Raw genomic sequence first — 6,876 nt, 5'->3', positions numbered from 1 at the left:
GGAAAAAAAGATGGGGCAAAAGGAGCGCTTAGGTTAAACATTTCTTAAAAATGCAATTCCTCCTTAATGCCTGAATTGATTACAACCATATTTAGTATGAAACATCATTGGGGAAAGGCAATCCTAATTGATATAAATGAGTCTTGTCTGACCCATTGGGACAGAGGGGCATCCCCAAAAATGGGAACTTGGCTAAAATTTTGCTTTATGATGCTGCTCTTCCTGGACAAGCTAAATGGATAAAAACCAAATTTGATCTAAAACATAACTGGCTGCAATAAATAATTTATGGTAATAATGCTGGATTGGGGTGTGTGTCCCTGCTGTAAGTGTAAGTGTTTTTCAGATGACCGTTAAGGCCCATGGGCCTCTTGTTTTGTTTTACAATAATTTTGAAACGAATCCTTACTTTTATTGACGATATCTAACACTGAGGTGCCCGAAAGATGTTTTACCCTATCGGAGGTTAGTAATACTAATTAGATGGTTTAGGTTACCTCTCGACTGCGACAATTGTTTATAAAAAGTTCGTCGAAGAGATTTGACTGGGTGAGTTTTATTTTCCCATACGGATAAGAACCCATCACCGAGAGAAATCTTTAAGGAATGCACCTTTAAAGGGACATCACTGTCAAAGTGGAACCATTTTTATTGACTACACGTGTTAATATTAATACTAAGACTGTATATTGTGATAATGATAAATTCAGAAGAACAAAAGGATTGTCGATTATCTTGGAAGAATTTGTAAATAGATCTATTAACATGACGTTACATTTGTGAGACTGTTACTTGACTAGACTCTGGCAACGTTATAATTATACTTATAATGTATTGCCGTCCTACTGAAACCCCGTTGTACCGCCACCCCCGTTATACATGTTCTTTTTACAATAACAGGTGTGGTTTAAGGATATAACTTAACTTGAATTACCGCTAATAAATATGTAAAACTGATAATTTCGGAAATGTATGGAAATATTGCGATCTATTACAAATCATAACAAAATAATAAATATGTTTATTCTTTCAAAGCAATCAATTGATAAAAATCTATATATATTTTCAAGAATATAACAAAACAACTGAGAACTACTTCTTGTGCGCTATTATTTCCATGACATCGTGAATCGACTTTCAAGTGCTAGCCAATCAAATTGCATTGAACCACGTGATTAAAAACTAGTCCCGGTTAAAGGTTGCCGTATCAACCAATCAAAACGCATCAATACCACATGTGGTTTAAAATGAAATTTATCCAACAGTTGCAATACCTTGGGAGTTGAATAACACCCACCTATTATGGTAGAAGTATAAATAATTAAGGATTGAATAATGTTATGTTGAGGTGTATGGGGGTATAAACCTCAATAGGTCTTGAGACAAATTTTATGAACTGCGGTTGCGAAGCAGTTCATAATAAATTTGTCTCAAGACCTATTGAGGTTTATACCCCCATACACCTCAACATAACTTTATGCAATCCTTATATTTATATTTTTTTGATATTTTGTACAATATTTTGTCTTTGACAAATAGGGACTTGTGCAAGTCTACCACAGAACTTATCAAAATTTACGTCATCAATCTTCGTCTACATATTGTTAATACTTTTAGGATTTCTTTCGTAAACAAACTTAATAGCGAATTAAAACAAATATTAGTTTTAAAGGAATTTATTTCATATAAATATGATCACTTTTGAAAAGGAATTAAAAAAATATAGTCCAAGCTCGACAAATGTATTCCTACGCCAGACTTGATATAGTTTATTGAAAAATAACTCTAGTTAACTGTGGTAGGTTCATTGAGTCTGAATTGAGTGGAAATATAAATATTTCACAATGAATATCCATTATTTACAGACTTACCTTAATATACCACAGGCAAACATAGTTCGCAATATGTATCCAGTATTTACCTATATTGATCATAGGTAAACATACTTCACAATGAATATCCATTATATTGGAATACCTGCCTATATTAACGACAGGTATACATACTTCACAATGAATATCCATTATATTGGAATACCTGCCTATATTAACGAGAGGTATACATACTTCACAATGAATATCCATTATATTGGAATGCCTGTCTATATTAACGAGAGGTATACATACTTCACAATGGATATCCATTATGTTGGGATACCTGCCTATATTTACGAGAGGTAAACATACTTCACAATGAATATCCATTATATTGGAATACCTGCCTATATTTACGAGAGAAATACATACTTCACAATGAATATCCATAATATTGGGATACCTGTTTATATTTACGAGAGGTATACATACTACATAATGAATATCCATTATATTGGAATACCTGCCTATATTAACGAGAGGTATACATACTTCACAATGAATATCCATTATATTGGGATACCTGCCTATATTAACGAGAGGTATACATACTTCACAATGAATATCCATTTTATTGGAATGCCTGTCTATATTAACGAGAGGTATACATACTTCACAATGGATATCCATTATGTTGGGATACCTGTCTATATTTACGAGAGGTAAACATACTTCACAATGAATATCCATTATATTGGAATATCTGCCTATATTTACGAGAGAAATACATACTTCACAATGAATATCCATAATATTGGGATACCTGCTTATATTTACGAGAGGTATACATACTACACAATGAATATCCATTATATTGGAATACCTGCCTATATTAACGAGAGGTATACATACTTCACAATGAATATCCATTATATTGGGATACCTGCCTATATTAACGAGAGGTATACATACTTCACAATGAATATTCATTATATTGGGATACCTGTCTATATCAATGAGAGGTATACATACTTCTCAATGAATATCCATTATATTGGAATACCTGCCTATATTAACGACAGGTATACATACTTCACAATGAATATCCATTATATTGGAATACCTGCCTATATTAACGAGAGGTATACATACTTCACAATGGATATCCATAATATTGGGATACCTGCCTTTATTAACGCGAGGAATACACACTTCACAATGAATATCCATTATATTGAGATACCTGCCTATATTTACGAGGTATACATACTTCACAATGAATATCAAATATATTGAGATACCTGCCAATATTTACGAGAGGTATACATACTTCACAATGAATATCCATTATATTGAGATACCTGCCTATATTACCGAGAGGTATACACACTTCACAATGAATATCCATTATATTGGGATACCTGCCTATATTAACGAGAGGTATACATACTTCACAATGAATATCCATTATATTGGAATACCTGCCTATATTAACGAGAGGTTAACATACTACACAATGAATATCCATTATATTGGAATACCTGCCTATATTAACGAGAGGTATACATACTTCACAATGAATATTCATTATATTGGAATACCTGTCTATACTACCGAGAGGTTTACACACTTCACAATGAATATCCATTATATTGGAATGCCTGCCTATATTAACGAGAGGTATACATACTTCACAATGAATATCCATTATATTGGGATACCTGCCTATATTAACGAGAGATATACATACTTCACAATAAATAACCATTATATTGGAATACCTGCCTATATTAACGAGAGGTATACATACTTCACAATGAATATCCATTATATTGGAATACCTGCCTATATTAACGAGAGGTATACATACTTCACAATAAATAACCATTATATTGGAATACCTGCGTATATTAACGAGAGGTATACATACTTCACAATGAATATGTATTATATTGAGATACCTGCCTATATTAAAGAGAGATGTATACATACTTCACAATGAATATCCATTATATTGAGATACCTGCCTATATTTACGAGAGGTATACATACTTCACAATGAATATCCATTATATTGGAATGCCTGTCTATATTAACGAGAGGTATACATACTTCACAATGGATATCCATTATGTTGGGATACCTGCCTATATTTACGAGAGGTAAACATACTTCACAATGAATATCCATTATATTGGAATACCTGCCTATATTTACGAGAGAAATACATACTTCACAATGAATATCCATAATATTGGGATACCTGTTTATATTTACGAGAGGTATACATACTACATAATGAATATCCATTATATTGGAATACCTGCCTATATTAACGAGAGGTATACATACTTCACAATGAATATCCATTATATTGGAATACCTGCCTATATTAACGAGAGGTATACATACTTCACAATGAATATCCATTATATTGGGATACCTGCCTATATTAACGAGAGGTATACATACTTCACAATGAATATTCATTATATTGGGATACCTGTCTATATCAATGAGAGGTATACATACTTCTCAATGAATATCCATTATATTGGAATACCTGCCTATATTAACGACAGGTATACATACTTCACAATGAATATCCATTATATTGGGATACCTGTCAATATCAATGAGAGGTATACATACTTCACAATGAATATCCATTACATTGGAATACCTGCCTATATTAACGAGAGGTATACATACTTCACAATGGATATCCATAATATTGGGATACCTGCCTTTATTAACGCGAGGTATACACACTTCACAATGAATATCCATTATATTGAGATACCTGCCTATATTTACGAGGTATACATACTTCACAATGAATATCAAATATATTGAGATACCTGCCAATATTTACGAGAGGTATACATACTTCACAATGAATATCCATTATATTGAGATACCTGCCTATATTACCGAGAGGTATACACACTTCACAATGAATATCCATTATATTGGGATACCTGCCTATATTAACGAGTGGTATACATACTTCACAATGAATATCCATTATATTGAGATACCTGCCTATATCAACGAGAGGTTAACATACTACACAATGAATATCCATTATATTGGAATACCTGCCTATATTAACGAGAGGTATACATACTTCACAATGAATATCCATTATATTGGAATACCTGTCTATACTACCGAGAGGTTTACACACTTCACAATGAATATCCATTATATTGGAATACCTGTCTATACTACCGAGAGGTTTACACACTTCACAATGAATATCCATTATATTGGAATGCCTGCCTATATTAACGAGAGGTATACATACTTCACAATGAATATCCATTATATTGGGATACCTGCCTATATTAACGAGAGATATACATACTTCACAATAAATAACCATTATATTGGAATACCTGCCTATATTAACGAGAGGTATACATACTTCACAATGAATATCCATTATATTGGAATACCTGCCTATATTAACGAGAGGTATACATACTTCACAATAAATAACCATTATATTGGAATACCTGCGTATATTAACGAGAGGTATACATACTTCACAATGAATATGTATTATATTGAGATACCTGCCTATATTAAAGAGAGATGTATACATACTTCACAATGAATATCCATTATATTGAGATACCTGCCTATATTTACGAGAGGTATACATACTTCACAATGAATATCCATTATATTGAGATACCTGCCTATATTAACGAAAGGTGTACATACTTCACAATAAATATCCATTATGTTGGGATACCTGCCTATATTAACGAGAGGTATACATACTTCACAATGAATATCCATTATATTGAGATACCTGCCTATATTAACGAGAGATATACATACTTCACAATAAATAACCATTATATTGGAATACCTGCCTATATTAACGAGAGGTATACATACTTCACAATGAATATCCATTATATTGGAATACCTGCCTATATTAACGAGAGGTATACATACTTCACAATAAATAACCATTATATTGGAATACCTGCTTATATTAACGACAGGTATACATACTTCACAATGAATATCTAATATATTGAGATACCTGCCTATATTAACGAGAGGTATACATACTTCACAATGAATATCCATTATATTGGAATACCTGCCTATATTAACGAGTGGTATACATACTTCACAATGAATATCCATTATATTGGAATACCTGCCTATATTAACGAGAGGTATACATACTTCACAATGAATATCCATTATATTGAGATACCTGCCTATATTACCGAGAGGTTTACACACTTCACAATGAATATCCATTATATTGGAATACCTGCCTATATTAACGAGAGATATACATACTTCACAATGAATATCCATTATATTGAGATACCTGCCTATATTACCGAGAGGTTTACACACTTCACAATGAATATCCATTATATTGGAATACCTGCCTATATTAACGAGAGGTATACATACTTCACAATGAATATCCATTATATTGAGATACCTGCCTATATTAACGAGAGGTATACATACTTCACAATGAATATCCATTATGTTGGGATACCTGCCTATATTAACGAGAGATATACATACTTCACAATGAATATCCATAATATTGGGATACCTGCTTTTATTAACGAGAGGTATACATACTTCACAATGAATATCCATTATATTGAGATACCTGCCTATATTAACGAGAGGTATACATACTTCACAATGAATATCCATTATATTGGAATACCTGCCTATATTAACGAGAGGTTAACATACTACACAATGAATATCCATTATATTGGAATACCTGCCTATATTAACGAGAGGTATACATACTTCACAATGAATATGTATTATATTGGGATACTTGCCTATATTTACCAGAGGTAAACATACTTCACAATGAATATCCATTATATTGGAATACCTGCCTATATTAACGAGAGGTATACATACTTCACAATGAATATCCATTATATTGGAATACCTGTCTATCTTAACGAGAGGTATACATACTTCACAATGAATATCCATTATATTGAGATACCTGCCTATATTAACGACAGGTATACATACTTCACAATGA

This window comes from Pecten maximus, chromosome 17 (genome assembly GCF_902652985.1).
Source record: "Pecten maximus chromosome 17, xPecMax1.1, whole genome shotgun sequence".
Classification (NCBI taxonomy): Eukaryota; Metazoa; Mollusca; class Bivalvia; order Pectinida; family Pectinidae; genus Pecten; species Pecten maximus.
This window is presented reverse-complemented; position numbering follows the sequence as displayed.